Source organism: Taudactylus pleione, unplaced genomic scaffold, assembly GCF_031769625.1.
Source record: "Taudactylus pleione unplaced genomic scaffold, aTauple2 ptg000026l, whole genome shotgun sequence".
NCBI classification, from domain to species: domain Eukaryota; kingdom Metazoa; phylum Chordata; class Amphibia; order Anura; family Myobatrachidae; genus Taudactylus; species Taudactylus pleione.
In genome coordinates this window covers 18,691,984-18,711,883 of record NW_028284428.1, presented here as the reverse complement: position 1 = coordinate 18,711,883, position 19,900 = coordinate 18,691,984, and positions in this window count along the sequence as shown.

Below are 19,900 nucleotides of genomic sequence, written 5' to 3'. Positions count from 1 at the left end.
ATTTGGAGGAGGAGGTTCAAGATGATCCAGATACTCTAATAATATGTTTGAGGAGACACCATCATTGGGGTGTTTTAAGTTTAATCTGGGGAAGGGGTTGGAGATGAGTAGCTTTATACTAGAAAAATGTAACCACCTAAGTGCTAGCTCCTAAGCCCTTATTATACTTTATGCTCAGCAGTGTCCCCCAGATACTGTAGACTCGGTGAAAGAAATGTAATGGTACAGTAGGTGCCAAAAATCTTATTATTTTCCCTTTGAACACGAGACCAGCTTTTCCTCACATACAATATTGGGAAAGTCCCCAATCATTATACCCACAGCACCTCATAGGACGTTTTTCACTTCTGAAAAATAAATCTACTGTATTTAGTGAGGTTCATGTGATTGCAGAAACAGGGAAATGACTGAGAGTGCAACTAATTATAATCAAGGTTGGCACAATATTATATTTACACTACAATGTTTTTAAAAAACAATTGTCACTGTACAAAAGTTTTTCCAGATCTGTTGCATTTCAGATTTTGCTACTACTTTCAGGAAAAAAGAAAACAGCCATTTATTTGGGGACTTTCCAGCTACAGAATTAGGAAGTGATCTGCAGTGCATAGTATCTTGCGCAATTCCAAACAGAGTATTTGTTCATATGTTTATGGAAATAAACACAGAATGGAAAAGTGGTAAAGTTTATTCAGTTTTTTTTTCAAGCACGTATATATTTTTTAAAAACAATCAGCACCTTCTCTGACATTTTCACAAAAAAACTGTCTATTGTTTCATAGTGCAATGGATTTTCAAGAGAGAGAGAGAGAGAGAGAGAGAGAGATCACATAGCAGAATAATTTGACAGTAGCAATCCCAGCTTTAATTTCTGCATAATGCGTATTTGGAATTACAGTGCAAAATAATATTCCATTAATTGTGGAAATAAAGAAAACAAACATTTAATATTGTACCTCAGGAATGCATATCGTACCTCCCAGCATTCTTAAGTTCAATATCAGAACACACGTGCACACGAAAAGGGGGCATGGCCTCGTGGTGAAAGGGGCTTAGCTTTGTGGTGAAGGGGGCATGGCCTCATGACCAGGGGCACCGGGAGGGGGGAGAGCGGATGCTAATTACCAATGCCGCCCCCCCACGTTACTGTGTGCTGTGCTGCAGTGGGAGACTGATCGCTGCTGCTGAGAAGTAGCACAGCAGTCTCCTCTGCCTGAGGGGGGGTGATCACACTGATCACTCCCCCCTGGATTTGCGCCGGGCTGAGGGGCTCACAGCGATCCCCTCCCCAGCGAACAGCTCCGCTTCCACGCCCCCTTCCCCCGGGCCTGGGCTGGCTCTCTATGCCCCTGCTCATGGTGAAGGCTGAATGGCTTTGTGGTATGTCCCCATTTTTATCATGAGCTCTGCACTCCCAGAGATGCTGGGCTGACCCCAGGCTCTCCCCTCACAGTGAAGAGATGCTGTACGCAAGTACCCGGCATCTATTCACCCGCTGCTCTGCTATGCAACTCCCCAACTCCCCCCCACAGCAGAATAATGCGACCCTGAATATTGGAACTGTCCCACCTGAAGTGGAACAATTGGTAGGTATAGGAATTTCTACGAGAGAGTCTGTTCTGCCATACAACTTGATTTTCGGAGCAATTTTGCTGACATGACTTCAAGAAATGAAATATATAGACTCAGAACCAGGTGCGCTGACAAATCAAACTGATATCCTCTTGAAAAAAACAGCAGCTCACAAAGCAGGTTCTGCACCTGCTAAAATAAGACAATATAAAAAAAATGGGAGCGCTAGTGAGATCACTGTGATCTATATTAAACATTTACTACAAGACAATGAATTAACCACAAATCTATAATGCACACAACTGATGGATATAACAGGGACAAAAAGAGATGCAACAAAAGGACTACTTGACGGCATTTTCCTGTAAATGTCCTCAATCTACATAACAGATAGTTCTACTGTATAATCTTCTATTTATAATATGTATTTGTTGTGGCAGCGGCAATGAGATATGTAGGTAGCAAACAAATAATGGAGTGTAAAAAGTCACCTCTGTAATACTGCCGGTATTCACATTTGTATTTGGTCAGACTGATACCTGATTTCAAGCCGGGATCCATTCCAGATGGGGACCGAGCATGGCACTGGTGTGGCTGATTCCTAGAAGGGCAGAGAGAGCCGTAACCATGCGGCTGACGGTGAACTTTTCTCTGACTGTGCAGGCTGGAGGTCTCCGTGTGTGGCTTTATCTTTTATGGCAGGGCTGTGTTTAGCGTTCTCTGTCTGCTGGTGCTCCGAGGAGGTGAAACACAGTGTCTATATGCGACAGCCGTGTCTAGTGTGCTCTATCTGCTAATGCTCCCCAAATGCTACAAACTTCCAAAGAATGGAATTAAAGTGTCCGTGTTCTGAAGAATGAGCTTTCAGAGGCACCAGTGATTATTTTCAAAAAAGCAGATAATTTAAGACGGAAATTAGTGGCCAGTCATTTTAAAACTGGAGTTGATAAGAACAAAACTGATACTTTGTCCTGGGCTTCCAAACCTTTAGGATGCTATAGATGTAATCATGGAAGATGCACTACATGTAAACATATAGTGAATCCAAAGGATAGTTTCTGTTCAGATAAATCTGGGGACATTTTAAAATTAGTTCCTTTGTCAACTGTGAATCTGATTTTGTTATTTATGTGTTATCCTGTCCCTGTTCATCCAATACGTGGGACGCACCACCTGCAAATTTTAGTTGATGTTTTTAGAATATTGACAAAATATTACGGGTGTGCACCGGCCACTGTTCGTGTTTTGTGTTTTGGTTTTGGATCTGGATCTTTCTTCGTGTTTTGGATCTGGATTGGTTTTGCCAAAACCACCCTTCCTTGTTTTGGGTTCTGGGTTTTGTGTTTTGGATCTGTATTTTTTTTTTTAAAAAAGCATAAAAACAGCTGAAATTACAGAATTTGTGGGTTTTTCTGCTCCTATGCTATTATTAACCTCAATAACCTTAATTTCCACTCATTTCCAGTCTATTCTGAACACCTCACACCTCACAATAGTGTTTTTATGTCCAAAAGGTTGCACCGAGGTAGCTGGATGACTATGCTAAGCGATACGAGTGGGTGGCACAAACACGTGGCCCATCTAGGAGTGGCACTGCAGTGGCAGACAGGATGGCAGTTTGAAAAACTAGGCCCCAAACTGTACATAATGCAAATGCAAAGAAAAAAAAGAGGTGCAAGATGGAATTGTCCTTGGGCCCTCCCACCCACCCTTATGTTGTATAAACGGGACATGCACACTTTAACAAACCAATCATTTCAGTGCCAGGGTCTGCCACATGACTGTGGCTGAAATGATTGGTTCGTTTGGGCCCCCACAAAACAAGCTGGCAATTAATCAGTCCCTGCACAAACTGGCTCTACAGAGGCAAGATGTCGTCCTCATCCTCCTCATCCACCGATTCCTCACCCTCTTCAGTGTTGTGTACATCCTCATCCTCACAGAGAATTAACTCGTCCCCGCTGGAATCCACCACCACAGGTCTCTCTGTACGTTGTGGAGGCTGGTCTCCCTGGAAGAGTTGATAATTATTTTTTATGAACATCATCTTCTCCACATTTTGTGGAAGCAACCTCCTACGCCTTTCGCTGACAAGGTTCCTGGTTGCACTAAACACTCTTTCGGAGTACACACTGGAGGGGGGGCAACTCAGGTAAGATAGAGCCAGTTTGTACAGGGGCCTCCAAATTGCCTCTTTTTCCTGCCAGTACAGGTATGGACTGTCTGACATGCCTTCTTGGATGCTGTCACCAATGTAATCCTCCACCATTCTGTCAATGGTGACAGTATCATATGCAGTGACAGTAGACATGCCAGAAATTGTTGCCAGGTCCTTCAGTCCAGACCAGATGTCCAAACTTGGTCCTGCCTGCCCTGCATCACCACCAGCGGGTTGCTTAGGATACCTAAGTTTTTTCCTGGCAGCCCCAAGTTGCTGGAGAAAATGAAGAAGGAGCTGTTGACGTGTCACGTTCTGCTTCAGCTGAAAGTGTTTTCACCAGCAGGTCTTTGCACCTCTGCAGGCTTGTGTCGGCCGGAAAGAGAGACACCACATAGGCTTTAAACCTAGGATCGAGCACGGCGGCCAAAATGTAGTGGTCTGATTTCAACAGATTGACCACCCTGGAATCCTGGCAAAGCGAATGAAGGGCTTCATCCACAAGTCCCACATGCCAAGCGGAATCGCTCTGTCTTAGCTCCTCCTTCACTTTCTCCAGCTGCTTCTGCAAAAGCCTGATGAGGGGAATGACCTGACTCAAGCTGGCAGTGTCTGAACTGACTTCATGTGTGGCAAGTTCGAAGGGCTGGAGAACCTTGCACAACACGGAAATCATTCTCCACTGTGCTTGAGTCAGGTGCGATGTATAGGCTTGAATGGCCTTTTGCTGCTCCTCCATCCTCTGAAGCATATAGAGGGTTGAGTTCCACCGCATCACAACCTCTTGCTTCAGGTGATGGCGGGCAGGTTCAAGAGTGTTTGCTGGCGCTCCAGTCTTCGGCACGTAGTCGCTGAATGGCGACAGTGGCCAGAAATTTTTCGGTCTCCTGCATGCCCCTGTCGCTTTTCAGAAAATTCTGCACCACCAAGTTTATTGTGTGAGCAAAACATGGGAAATGCTGGAATTTGCCCAGATGTAATGCCCGCATAATATTGGTGGCGTTGTCAGATATCACAAATCCCCAGGAGAGTCTAAGTGGGGTAAGCCACTGGGCGTTGATTTCCCTCAGTTTCTCTAAGAGGTTGTTGGCGGTGTGCCTCTTACTGAAACCAGTGATACACAGCGTAGCCTGCCTTGGAACAAGTTGGCGTTTCTGAGATGCTGCTACTGGTGACGCTGCTGCTGTTGCTGCGTAAGGTGATACATCTACCCAGTGGGCTGTCACAGTCATATAGTCCTTAATCTGCCCTGTTCCACTTGTCCACATGTCCGTGGTTAAGTGGACATTGGGTACAACGGCATTTTTCAGGACACTGAGGACACTTTTTCTGACGTTTCTGTACAGTCTCGGTATCGCCTGCCTAGTGAAGTGAAATCTAGACGGGATTTGTAACCGGGGACACACTACCTCCATCAATTGTCTAAATCCCACTGCACTAATGGCGGATACCGGACGCACATCTAACACCAACATAGCAGTCAAGGCATCAGGTTTACGTTTTGCTTCAGGATGACTGCTGTCTAACTTCATCCTCCTCGCTAAGGACTGTTGGAGGGTCAGTTGTTTAGTAAAAGTAGTGGTGTTCCTACTTCCTCTCTGGGATGATGAACGACTCCCAGCAGCAGCAACAGCAGCAGCGGCAGCAGGAGGCGTAGCAATGCGGGATCCTCCGGAGGAATCCCGGATAGGAGAGTCAGTCATGCCAGTGACATTGCCTGCAGGACTACTTCCGATCCTGACTAAGGAGGAAATTGACGAGGAGGGAGTTGACGGTGTGGTTTGCAGGCGCTTGGATACAACAGGACAACGGGATTTAGGTGTCCCTGGACTGCTTACGGTCTTAGCCAAAGTTTCTGAACTTGACAGTAACTTTTTATAAACGCGCTGCAGGTGCCGTATAAGGGAGGATGTTCCTAGGTGGTTAACGTCCCTACCCCTACTTATTTCACCTTTGCATATGGTACATATGGCAAGACAGTTGTTGTCCGGATTTGGATAGAAATATTGCCAGACCAAAGAGGTGGAATGTTTGGTCTTCTGCCCAGGCATGACCGTGATGGGCTTTTTCATCCCACAGACAACAACTGTCTCCCCCGGAGCCTGATTTAAACAAACCACATTACCATCAGAATCCTCCTCGCCAACTTCCTCCTCAGCGCCAGCTACACCGGTATCCTCATCCTGTTGTACTTCAACAGTGACATCTTCAATTTGCATATCAGCAAGTGGACTGTGGGTGCTCCTTTCAGCACTTGCAGGGGGCGTGCAAATGGTGGAAAGAGCCACCTCTTCCCATCCAGTGCTGGAAAGGTCAGGTATCACAACCACCACCACACTTGGACTCTCCTTGGGGATTTGTGATATCTTCTTAGAAAGCACAGTTCTTCACTGTGCTTTTGCCAGCTTAACTCGTATGATTTTTTTAGTGGGAGGAGGGCTTCCATCATCATGTGAAGCTGAACCACTAGTCATGAACATTGGGAAAGACCTTAGCCATTCCTTGCCACTCTGTGTCGTAAATGGCATATTGGCAAGTTTAGGATTCTCTTCAGATGATTTAAATGTTTTTTTCAAGGTCATTTTCCTGAACTTTGTCATTTGGGATTGTATGTGCCCTCTATTATGACATTGGGCATCGGCCTTGGCAGACGACGTTGATGGCATGTTATCGTCTATGTCATGACTAGTGTCAGCAGCTTCAGCACTAGGAGGAAGTGGTTCTTGATCTTTCCCTATTTTATTTTTATTGGAGAAAGTTTGGTCCTCCATTTATGTTATATTGATATATACGTGCGGCTAAGGCGCACACAAACACAGAAAATAATTTTTTATTTTTGTTGGAGACTAGTGCACTTTGTGGGTTACACCACCCTTTAAGAAATGAGCCAGCCGACCTTTTACTTATGGGACTCAGGCGCACGCTTGGCGCTGCTCCTTTGTTGATGCACGTGCAGCCACAGTGCACACAATTCACAAACACAGAAAATATTTTTTTATTTTGTTTGGAGTGCCCTTTGGGGGTTACAGCACCATTTAACGGACAAGCCAGCCGGCCTTTTACTTATGGGACACAGGTGCACGCTTGGCGCTGCTCCTTTGTTGATGCACGTGCAGCCACAGTGCACACAATTCACAAACACAGAAATTTTTTTTTAATTTTGTTTGGAGTGCCCTTTGGGAGTTACAGCACCCTTTAGCGGTCAATCCAGCCGGCCCTTTATTTATGGGACACAGGCGCACGCTTGGCAATACTTTGTTGATGCACGTGCAGCTACTGCGCACACAATTCACAAACAAAAAAATATATTTTTTTATTTTGTTTGGAGTGTACTTTGGGGGTTACAGCACCCTGTAACGGACAAGCCAGCTGGCCTTTTAATTATGGGACACAGGCGCACGCTTGGCGCTGCTCTTTTGTTGATGCACGTGCAGCCACAGTGTACACAATTCACAAACACAGAATATATTTTTTTTTTTTGGGGGGGGGAGCACCCCTGATGGACAGAGCACCCCCTGGACAACACTACAGCACCCCTTTAGTACTGGGACAGTGCACAGGACTTTGGAGTGGACACAGCCCCTTTGGACAACTGACTGCACAACACTGTCCAGCCAGCCCCTATGGACTTTGAAGGAGTGGACACAGCCCCTATGGATAACAGCAGCACAGCGCAGCACAGCACAGCACAACACTACACTGCACTACACTACACTACACAGCCCAGCCAGCCCTAACTCCCACACTCCCTCTTCACTGTCCACAGCCGAGTGAGAAAATGGCGCCGACGCGGGTACCTTATATAGGATCCAAAACCCGCGAGACCCGGAAGGCGGGATGATGAAGTTTTGCCTCGATTTCAGATCCGAGTCAGGTGGGAAAAGTCGAGCCTGACTCGGATCGGCCTCTGATCGGGGGGGCTCGGGGGGTTCGGATTTCAGAAATCCGAACCCGCTCACCCCTACAAAATATTGTCAATTGTTTCACAAAACACAGTGTATCACGTCACTTTGTACAAACCCATGGAGCCAATCCAGATGTTTTGAGATCGACTATTATAGAACGAATTCCCATCTCGCCCCCGGGGGGGGGGGCATAGGTTCATATAATTATGCATCAGGGAATCCTATTGGATTCATGTTTTACATACACTATTCCCTGATGGTTTAAATGAAACAATAGAGCTTGATTTCTAAACATCTTATTATATAATCTGTTAAAGAAAAGTGTTACTTCTTTTATTTGACAGTATGTCCGATTTATTACTATATGGTAAAGATCTAAAAAGATGTTTATCAACTTGGAAAAAAAAATAGATCTTTTTTTCCTTTACATATACATTTTTGGGCTTCTCCTTAATTATAGTGGCATTAATGTTTTAGTATTTTTTAGTATATGTTTCTTTATCACCATGCTGATAATGATTTATAATCCTATGCTACTTGTGTATGGTTTAAATTTACCCACTGCACATTGTCACGATTATGAATTATAATTTATATATGTATGTTTTATAGAACCTTTATTGATTTATTATGGATCTTCATAGTGATTATATTAGCAAGATATCAATTTAAAAATACAAACGGTTAAATTCATGAACTTAATTTGTTAATTATGAGGGTTATACTGTATAACCCACACTAACCACAATGAAGATTAGTCACCTACTGATGAAACTGTGAACACCACAACTCCGAAGAAATGCGTCAAGGCTTCTATATTTTGCACATGGACACTTTATTTCCATTCTTTGGAAGTTTCTAGCATTTGGGGAGCATTAGCAGTTAGAGCACACTAGATGCGGCTCTCGCATATGGACACTCTGTATCACCTCCTCGGAGCACCAGCAGACAGAGCACGCTAAACACAGCCCTGCCATAAAAGATAAAGCCACACACGGAGACAGGGCCACACATAGGGGGCCCCCACACACTGTCCCCGGCACCCGGCCACATACCCAGATGAACATTTTTTTTCTTTTGATGGAGCAGACTTCCACGGCCCGTGATTAAGCCCCGCCCCCTGCAATTGGCTCCATCCTTTTTCAATGATCCGCGAATAGCGATGATTTCTGCTGCTGCTTCCTCTGAAACCAGGAGAGGTAAGCAGCACTGTATATGTGTGTGTGTGTGCATGTATACATGTATATGTATGTATGCATGTATATATATATATATATATATATATATCTCCATCCAAACCCAGCATGGAATGCTGCTGTATGCTCTCTCTATATATATATATATATATATTAGGGGTGAGCGGGTTCGGATTTCTGAAATCCGAACCCCCCCGAGCCCCCCCGATCCGAGTCCGATCCGAGTCAGGCTCGACTTTTCCCGCCTGACTCGGATCTGAAATCGAGGCAAAACGTCATCATCCCGCCTTCCGAGTCTCGCGGGTTTTGGATCCTATATAAGGTACCCGCGTCGGCGCCATTTTCTCACTCGGCTGTGGACAGTGAAGAGGGAGGGTGGGAGTTAGGGCTGTGTAGTGTAGTGTAGTGTAGTGCTGCTGTTGTCCACTACTTCAAAGTCCATAGGGGCTGGCTGTGTTGTGCTGCTGTTGTTAATAGGGGCTGTGTCCACTACTTCAAAGTCCATAGGGGCTGGCTGGACTGTGTTGTGCAGTCAGTTCTCCATAGGGGCTGTGTCCACTCCAAAGTCCTGTGCAGTGTCCCAGTCCTAAAGGAGTGCTGTAGTGTTGTCCAGGGGGTGCTCTGTCCATCAGGGGTGCTCCCCCCAAGTGCTAAAAAAATAATATATTTTCTGTGTTTGTGAATTGTGTGCGCAGTAGCCGCACGTGCATCAACAAAGTAGTGCCAAGCGTGCGCCTGTGTCATAAGTAAAGGGCCGGCTGGCTTGACCGTTAAAGGGTGCTGTAACCCCCGAAAGTACACTCCAGTCCAAACCAAAAAAAAATTATTTTCTGTGTTTGTGAATTGTGTGCGCAGTAGCCGCACGTGCATCAACAAAGTAGTGCCAAGCGTGCGCCTGTGTCATAAGTAAAGGGCCGGCTGGCTTGACTGTTAAGGGTGCTGTAACCCCCGAAAGTACACTCCAGTCCAAACCAAAAAAAAAATTATTTTCTGTGTTTGTGAATTGTGTGCGCAGTAGCCGCACGTGCATCAACAAAGTAGTGCCAAGCGTGCGCCTGTGTCATAAGTAAAGGGCCGGCTGGCTTGACCGTTAAGGGTGCTGTAACCCCCGAAAGTACACTCCAGTCCAAACCCAAAAAAAAATTATTTTCTGTGTTTGTGAATTGTGTGCGCAGTAGCCGCACGTGCATCAACAAAGTAGTGCCAAGCGTGCGCCTGTGTCATAAGTAAAGGGCCGGCTGGCTTGACCGTTAAGGGTGCTGTAACCCCCGAAAGTACACTCCAGTCCAAACCAAAAAAAAATTATTTTCTGTGTTTGTGAATTGTGTGCGCAGTAGCCGCACGTGCATCAACAAAGTAGTGCCAAGCGTGCGCCTGTGTCATAAGTAAAGGGCCGGCTGGCTTGACCGTTAAAGGGTGCTGTAACCCCCGAAAGTACACTCCAGTCCAAACCCCAAAAAAATTATTTTCTGTGTTTGTGAATTGTGTGCGCAGTAGCCGCACGTGCATCAACAAAGTAGTGCCAAGCGTGCGCCTGTGTCATAAGTAAAGGGCCGGCTGGCTTGACCGTTAAAGGGTGCTGTAACCCCCGAAAGTACACTCCAGTCCAAACCAAAAAAAAATTATTTTCTGTGTTTGTGAATTGTGTGCGCAGTAGCCGCACGTGCATCAACAAAGTAGTGCCAAGCGTGCGCCTGTGTCATAAGTAAAGGGCCGGCTGGCTTGACCGTTAAGGGTGCTGTAACCCCCGAAAGTACACTCCAGTCCAAACCAAAAAAAAATTATTTTCTGTGTTTGTGAATTGTGTGCGCAGTAGCCGCACGTGCATCAACAAAGTAGTGCCAAGCGTGCGCCTGTGTCATAAGTAAAGGGCCGGCTGGCTTGACCGTTAAGGGTGCTGTAACCCCCGAAAGTACACTCCAGTCCAAACCAAAAAAAAATTATTTTCTGTGTTTGTGAATTGTGTGCGCAGTAGCCGCACGTGCATCAAAAAAAGTAGTGCCAAGAGTGCGCCTGTGTCATAAGTAAAGGGCCGGCTGGCTTGACCGTTAAAGGGTGCTGTAACCCCCGAAAGTACACTCCAGTCCAAACCCCAAAAAAATTATTTTCTGTGTTTGTGAATTGTGTGCGCAGTAGCCGCACGTGCATCAACAAAGTAGTGCCAAGCGTGCGCCTGTGTCATAAGTAAAGGGCCGGCTGGCTTGACCGTTAAAGGGTGCTGTAACCCCCTAAGTACACTCCAGTCCAAACCAAAAAAAAAATTATTTTCTGTGTTTGTGAATTGTGTGCGCAGTAGCCGCACGTGCATCAACAAAGTAGTGCCAAGCGTGCGCCTGTGTCATAAGTAAAGGGCCGGCTGGCTTGACCGTTAAAGGGTGCTGTAACCCCCGAAAGTACACTCCAGTCCAAACCAAAAAAAAATTATTTTCTGTGTTTGTGAATTGTGTGCGCAGTAGCCGCACGTGCATCAACAAAGTAGTGCCAAGCGTGCGCCTGTGTCATAAGTAAAGGGCCGGCTGGCTTGACCGTTAAAGGGTGCTGTAACCCCCGAAAGTACACTCCAGTCCAAACCAAAAAAAAATAATTTTCTGTGTTTGTGAATTGTGTGCGCAGTAGCCGCACGTGCATCAACAAAGTAGTGCCAAGCGTGCGCCCGTGTCATAAGTAAAGGGCCGGCTGGCTTGACCGTTAAAGGGTGCTGTAACCCCCGAAAGTACACTCCAGTCCAAACCAAAAAAAAATTATTTTCTGTGTTTGTGAATTGTGTGCGCAGTAGCCGCACGTGCATCAACAAAGTAGTGCCAAGCGTGCGCCTGTGTCATAAGTAAAGGGCCGGCTGGCTTGACCGTTAAAGGGTGCTGTAACCCCCGAAAGTACACTCCAGTCCAAACCAAAAAAAAATTATTTTCTGTGTTTGTGAATTGTGTGCGCAGTAGCCGCACGTGCATCAACAAAGTAGTGCCAAGCGTGCGCCTGTGTCATAAGTAAAGGGCCGGCTGGCTTGACCGTTAAGGGTGCTGTAACCCCCGAAAGTACACTCCAGTCCAAACCAAAAAAAAATTATTTTCTGTGTTTGTGAATTGTGTGCGCAGTAGCCGCACGTGCATCAACAAAGTAGTGCCAAGAGTGCGCCTGTGTCATAAGTAAAGGGCCGGCTGGCTTGACCATTAAAGGGTGCTGTAACCCACAAAGTACACTCCAGTCCAAACCAAAAAAAAAATTATTTTCTGTGTTTAGCCGCACGTATATATCAAATCGATATAACATAAATGGAGGACCAAACTTTCTCCGATAAAAATAAAATAGAGAAAGATCAAGAACCACTTCCTCCTAGTGCTGAAGCTGCTGCCACTAGTCATGACATAGACGATAACATGCCATCAACGTCGTCTGCCAAGGCCGATGCCCAATGTCATAGTAGAGGGCACATACAATCCCAAATGGCAAAGTTCAGGAAAATGACCTTGAAAAAGACATTTAAATCAGCTGAAGAGAAACGTAAACTTGCCAATATGCCATTTACGACACGGAGTGGCAAGGAACGGCTAAGGTCGATCCCTAGTATGTTCATGACTAGTGGTTCAGCTTCACATGACGATGGAAGCCCTCCTCCCACTAAAAAAATCAAAAGAGTTAAGCTGGCAAAAGCACAGCGAAGAACTGTGCTTTCTAAGAAGATATCACAAATCCCCAAGGAGAGTCCAAGTGTGGTGGTGGTTGCGATGCCTGACCTTCCCAGCACTGGACGGGAAGAGGTGGCTCTTTCCACCATTTGCACGCCCCCTGCAAGTGCTGAAAGGAGCACCCACAGTCCACTTGCTGATATGCAAATTGAAGATGTCACTGTTGAAGTACAACAGGATGAGGATACTGGTGTAGCTGGCGCTGAGGAGGAAGTTGGCGAGGAGGATTCTGATGGTGATGTGGTTTGTTTAAATCAGGCTCCGGGGGAGACAGTTGTTGTCCGTGGGATGAAAAAGCCCATCACGGTCATGCCTGGGCAGAAGACCAAACATTCCACCTCTTTGGTCTGGCAATATTTCTATCCAAATCCGGACAACAACTGTCTTGCCATATGTACCATATGTAAAGGTGAAATAAGTAGGGGTAGGGACGTCAACCACCTAGGAACATCCTCCCTTATACGGCACCTGCAGCGCGTTCATAAAAAGTTACTGTCAAGTTCAGAAACTTTGGCTAAGACCGTAAGCAGTCCAGGGACACCTAAATCCCGTTGTCCTGTTGTATCCAAGCGCCTGCAAACCACACCATCAACTCCCTCCTCGTCAATTTCCTCCTTAGTCAGGATCGGAAGTAGTCCTGCAGGCCATGTCACTGGCATGACTGACTCTCCTATCCGGGATTCCTCTGGAGGATCCTGCATTGCTACGCCTACTGCTGCCGCTGCTGCTGTTGCTGCTGCTGGGAGTCGTTCATCATCCCAGAGAGGAAGTAGGAACACCACTACTTTTACTAAACAATTGACCCTCCAACAGTCCTTAGCGAGGAGGATGAAGTACGACAGCAGTCATCCTGAAGCAAAACGTATAACTGAGGCCTTGACTGCTATGTTGGTGTTAGACGTGCGTCCGGTATCCGCCATTAGTGCAGTGGGATTTAGACAATTGATGGAGGTAGTGTGTCCCCGGTTCCAAATCCCGTCTAGATTCCACTTCACTAGGCAGGCGATACCGAGACTGTACAGAAACGTCAGAAAAAGTGTCCTCAGTGTCCTGAAAAATGCCGTTGTACACAATGTCCACTTAACCACGGACATGTGGACAAGTGGAACAGGGCAGACTAAGGACTATATGACTGTGACAGCCCACTGGGTAGATGTATCACCTTACGCAGCAACAGCAGCAGCGTCACCAGTAGCAGCATCTCAGAAACGCCAGCTCGTTACAAGGCAGGCTACGCTGTGTATCACCGGTTTCAGTAAGAGGCACACCGCCGACAACCTCTTAGAGAAACTGAGGGAAATCATCGCCCAGTGGCTTACCCCACTTAGACTCTCCTGGGGATTTGTGATATCTGACAACGCCACCAATATTGTGCGGGCATTACATCTGGGCAAATTCCAGCACGTCCCATGTTTTGCTCACACAATAAACTTGGTGGTGCAGAATTTTCTGAAAAGCGACAGGGGCGTGCAGGAGACGCTTTGGGTGGCCCGAAAAATTTCTGGCCACTTTCGCCATTCAGCGACTGCGTGCCGAAGACTGGAGCGCCAGCAAACACTCTTGAACCTGCCCCGCCATCACCTGAAGCAAGAGGTTGTGACGCGGTGGAACTCAACCCTCTATATGCTTCAGAGGATGGAGGAGCAGCAAAAGGCCATACAAGCCTATACATCCACCTATGACATAGGCAAAGGAGGGGGTATGCACCTGACTCAAGCGCAGTGGAGAATGATTTCCGTGTTGTGCAAGGTTCTCCAGCCCTTCGAACTTGCCACACGTGAAGTCAGTTCAGACACAGCCAGCTTGAGTCAGGTCATTCCCCTCATCAGGCTTTTGCAGAAGCAGCTGGAGAAAGTGAAGGAGGAGCTAAGACGGAGCGATTCCGCTCGGCATGTGGGACTTGTGGATGAAGCCCTTCATTCGCTTTGCCAGGATTCCAGGGTGGTCAATCTGTTGAAATCAGACCACTACATTTTGGCCACCGTGCTTGATCCTAGGTTTAAAGCCTATGTGGTGTCTCTCTTTCCGGCCGACACAAGCCTGCAGAGGTGCAAAGACCTGCTGGTGAACACACTGTCAGCTGAAGCGGAACGTGACACGTCAACGGCTCCTTCTTCATTTTCTCCCGCAACTGGGGCTGCCAGGAAAAAACTTAGGTATCCTAAGCAACCCGCTGGCGGTGATGCAGGGCAGGCAGGACCAAGTTTGGACATCTGGTCTGGACTGAAGGACCTGGCAACAATTTCTGACATGTCTACTGTCACTGCATATGATACTGTCACCATTGACAGAATGGTGGAGGATTACATCGGTGACAGCATCCAAGTAGGCATGTCAGACAGTCCATACCTGTACTGGCAGGAAAAAGAGGCAATTTGGAGGCCCCTGTACAAGCTGGCTCTATTTTACCTGAGTTGCCCCCCCTCCAGTGTGTACTCCGAAAGAGTGTTTAGTGCAGCCGGGAACCTTGTCAGCGAAAGGCGTAGGAGGTTGCTTCCACAGAATGTGGAGAAGATGATGTTCATCAAAATGAATTATCAGCTCTTCCAGGGAGACCAGCCTCCAGAAGGTACAGAGGGACCTGTGGTGGTGGATTCAAGTGGGGACGAGTTAATACTTTGTGAGGATGAGGATGTACACACTGAAGAGGGTGAGGAATCGGTGGATGAGGAGGATGAGGATGACATCTTGCCTCCGTAGAGCCAGTTTGTGCAGGGACACATTAATTTCCAGCTTGTTTTGTGGGGGCCCAAACGAACCAATCATTTCAGCCACAGTTGTGTGGCAGACCCTGGCGCTGAAATGATTGATTTGTTAAAGTGTGCATGTCCTGTTTATACAACATAAGGGTGGGTGGGAGGGCCCAAGGACAATTCCATCTTGCACTTCTTTTTTTTCTTTGCATTATGTACAGTTTGGGGCCTAGTTTTTCTAACTGCCATCCAGTCTGCCACTGCAGTGTCACTCCTAGATGGGTCACGTGTTTGTGCCGCCCACTCGTGTCGCTTAGCATAGTCATCCAGCTACCTCGGTGCAACCTTTTGGACATGAAAACACTATTGTGAGGTGTGAGGTGTTCAGAATAGACTGGAAATGAGTGGAAATTAAGGTTATTGAGGTTAATAATAGCATAGGAGCAGAGAAACCAACAAATTCTGTGATTTTAGCTGTTTTTATGCTTTTTAAAAAAAAAATACAGATCCAAAACACAAAACCCAGAACCCAAAACACGGAAGGGTGGTTTTGGCAAAACCAATCCAGATCCAAAACACGAAGAAAGATCCAGATCCAAAACCAAAACACAAAACACGAAAAGTGGCCGGTGCACACCCCTAATATATATATACACACATACAGTATACACACACAAACAGCTGGTAGCCCGGTGTATGTGTGTGTACATATGTCAAAGTATATGGATATTGTGACACAGTTAGGTTAGGGGGTCCCTCTCCTGGGTAGAGGACTCCTTCCTTGCACACACACACAGCAGCAGGGAAGCAGCACACCAGTCTGGATGCAAGTACAAGCTGGTCGGCGCCAGTCTTTATTGTACAATGTCAGAAATAACACAAAGAAAACATAAACGTAAATCCTAGCCCTGTCGGGGCACTAACTTCACAGGTAGTTCCCTCACTACCAGAACCTGGCAGGGCCTAATGCCCTCGCCAGCAACAAAGCACAGCACAGTACTCACAGATAGGTTTTCCAAGTGTCTCTGAGCAAACTCCCTGTCTGCTCTCCCAGGTGAGACAATCAGCCCTCAACACACTAGGCTTATATTGGCCACTCTCAGGTGGGAACCCAATCAAGCCTGTTACCAGGCTAAGAGAACCAAAACCTGGAGTGGCCGTGGGTGGAGCCCTCCCTCTCCTCTCACCCACAACCCCCAGGTCCCAAACCGGCTTTTCAAAAAACCGAAACTCAAGCCTGCTATACTGCAGACTTTCTCCTGGGGGTTTAAAACACAAAAGACAGGAATCTGGGACAAATGTACCTGCCACAGACCACTTTACCAGTGATCCTATCACATATCCCCCCCCTTTGTTTCGACCTGTGGGGCGGAACAACTGAAGCCCCCAAACAATGAACGCGTGACAACGCGTCAGCATTGGCCAGCTGGCTTCCTGGCCTGTGTTCCACTGAAAATTTAAAAGTTTGTAATGCCAAGAACCATCTTGTAATTCTCACATTACTGTCCTTATTTTCAGACATCCACTTCAGAGGGGCATGGTCAGTGATCAATTTGAACTTTCTTCCGACCAAGTAGTACCTGAGAGCCTCTAACGCCCACTTTATGGCCAACGCCTCCTCCTCCACTGTGGCATAGTTTCTCTCATGTACATTCAACTTTCTGCTAAGATAGAAAATAGGGTGTTCCTCACCCTCCTTGTTCTGGGACAGGACCGCTCTTATACCTACTTCTGATGCATCGGTTTGTACTATGAACTCCCTTTCAAAATTAGGAGTCATCAGGACTGGTTGGGAACACAACGCTACTTTCAACGCCTGAAAAGCTTTCTCTGCCTCAGGACTCCATTCTACCATGACTTTTTGTTTGCCTTTGGTCAGGTCAGTCAGTGGGACTGCCATGGTGGCAAAGTTGGGTATAAACCTCCTGTAATACCCCGTAATTCCCAAGAAGGCTCTCACCTGCTTCTTATTCAGAGGCCGTGGACAGTTTTGTATGGCATCAACTTTATTGAGCTGAGGCTTTATCAGGCCTCTGCCAATGGTGTATCCCAGATATTTTACTTCCTCCATGCCTAGACAACACTTTTTGGGGTTGGCTGTCAAACCTGCCTTATAGATGGAGTCCAACACTGCTTGTACCCTGGGTAAGTGAGACTGCCAATCAGGACTATGAACGACCACGTCATCCAGATAAGCAGCCGCATACCGTCTATGGGGCCTTAGAATCCTGTCCATCATTCTTTGGAAGGTAGCAGGTGCCCCATGTAGCCCAAAGGGCAACATCTTGTACTGAAACAAGCCCTCTGGCGCTGAAAAAGCTGTCTTTTGTTTGGCGCTCTCGGTTAACGGTACTTGCCAATACCCTTTGGTTAGGTCAAGAGTGGTTAAATACCTTGCCGTCCCTAGTCTCTCAATCAGTTCATCCACTCTTGGCATCGGGTAGGCATCGAATTTTGAAACACTGTTCAACTTTCGGAAGTCATTGCAGAAACGCACACTCCCGTTGGGCTTTGGAATCAACACAAAGGGACTTGACCATTCACTATGTGATTCTTCAATAACCCCTAACTCTAGCATATTTTTAATTTCTTTCGACACCGATTCTCTTTGCGCTTCTGGTAACCAATAGGGATTTAGATTAACTTTAACCCCTGGGTCAGTGATGATGTCATGTTTAATGACCAAGGTTTTCCCAGGTACGTCAGAGAACAGCACCCTATTTCTAATCAGAAACTCCTTGACCTCTTGTTGTTGAATTGCCGACAGGGTTTTTGCCACTGTCACTTCGGGAACTAAGGGCCCTGGACTTACTGGAGGGTCTCGGACGGCCGACAGTACCGTTCTATCTTTCCAGGGCTTTAACAGATTTATATGGTATATCTGTTCCGGCTTTCTTTTCCCCGGCTGGTAAACTTTGTAATTGACCTGCCCCACTCTTTCTAAGATAGCAAAGGGCCCTTGCCATTTAGCCAAAAGTTTATTTTCCACAGTGGGAAACAATACTAACACTCTGTCCCCAGGAGCAAAGCTGCGTAACTGAGCATTGCGGTTGTATACCCTCTGCTGTGCCTGTTGAGCCTGTTCCAGGTGCTCTCTCACTATCAGCACTTCCGCAGCAATTCTCTCCTGCATTTGAGAAACATACTCAATCACGGTTTTGTAAGGACTAGACTGCCCCTCCCATGTCCCTTTGGCAATGTCTAGTAACCCCCTTGGGTGTCTCCCATACAACAAGTCGAAGGGTGAAAACCCGGTGGAGGACTGGGGAACTTCTCTTATGGCCAACAATAAATACGGCAATAAGTAGTCCCAATCCCTACCATCCTTGTCGACCACTTTCCTAAGCATGTGTTTTAACGTCTTGTTAAACCTCTCGACCAGCCCATCGGTTTGGGGGTGATAAACCGAAGTTCTTAACTGTTCGATTTTGAACAGGCGGCATAACTCTTTCAAGACTTTGGACATAAACGGTGTACCCTGGTCAGTTAGTATCTCCTTAGGTATACCCAGCCTGCTAAAGACATGAACTAGCTCTCTGGCAATGGTCTTGGTTGACGTATTGTGCAACGGGATCGCTTCCGGGTACCTGGTAGCGTAATCCATTATGACCAGAATATACTGGTGTCCCCTGGCAGACTTCATTAAGGGTCCAACCAAATCCATTGCTATTCTTTCAAACGGCACCTCTATGATAGGCAATGGAACTAGTGGACCCTTAAAATGTGGCCTGGGAGCATGATACTGACACTCAGGGCAGGATGTGCAAAAGTCAGATACCTCTTTAGGAAGCCCGGGCCAGAAAAACCTCTGCATTATTCGCTCAGTGGTTTTCTCTACCCCTAGATGGCCTGCCGTTATATGACCATGGGCCAGATCCAACACTGTTCTTCTGTAGGCTTTGGGAACTATTAGTTGTTCCACAACATCTTCCCCCTTCTTAGTCACCTGATATGACAAATCCTGACACATTGCCATGTGGGGATAGGACAAAGGACTATCAGGGTCTACGGGTTTACCATCAACTATTTTTACATTCTCCCTGGCTTTTACCAAAGTAGGGTCATTCAACTGCTCCACGGCAAAGACCTCTCTTCTGACCTCTAAATCAGGCAGATGATCACCTGGCCCAACAAAACTTCCCACCTCAATGGGAGGCACATCAGTTGGTGGGCCACCGTCACATTCCGCATTCTCTAGTTCGCCAACCATAGTAGAAAAAGGGAATAACTCTGACTCAGAAGAAACTCCCTCCTCCACTACATCGACAACCTTCTCAAATGGATCGGGGTTGTTCACCTCTGGAACAAAACGACTTTCCCACAACTTCCAGAAGTGAGCAAAGTCTCTCCCCAATATTGCATCGTACACCAGACCATGCACCAAACCCACAGAAACTATAGCAGAGCCACATGGTGTCTCGATGTTCACCTCGGCCGTAACATAATATCGAGTATCCCCATGTATGCAGGTCACACCAACAGTTTTCCCTGTATGCCTCAAGGGGTTCACCAGCTCAGCTTTTATAAGTGTCACCAAGCTACCAGAGTCTAACAGTGTCTCTACTCGGTTGCCATCTACAGTGAGTACACACATGTGCTTATCTGTCTCAGCCTGCCGGTCAGCCGTACAGGCTATCTGTGCAAAGAAAGACCCCCTGCGGTAGATATGAGCAGTATCACATTGCATAGGTTC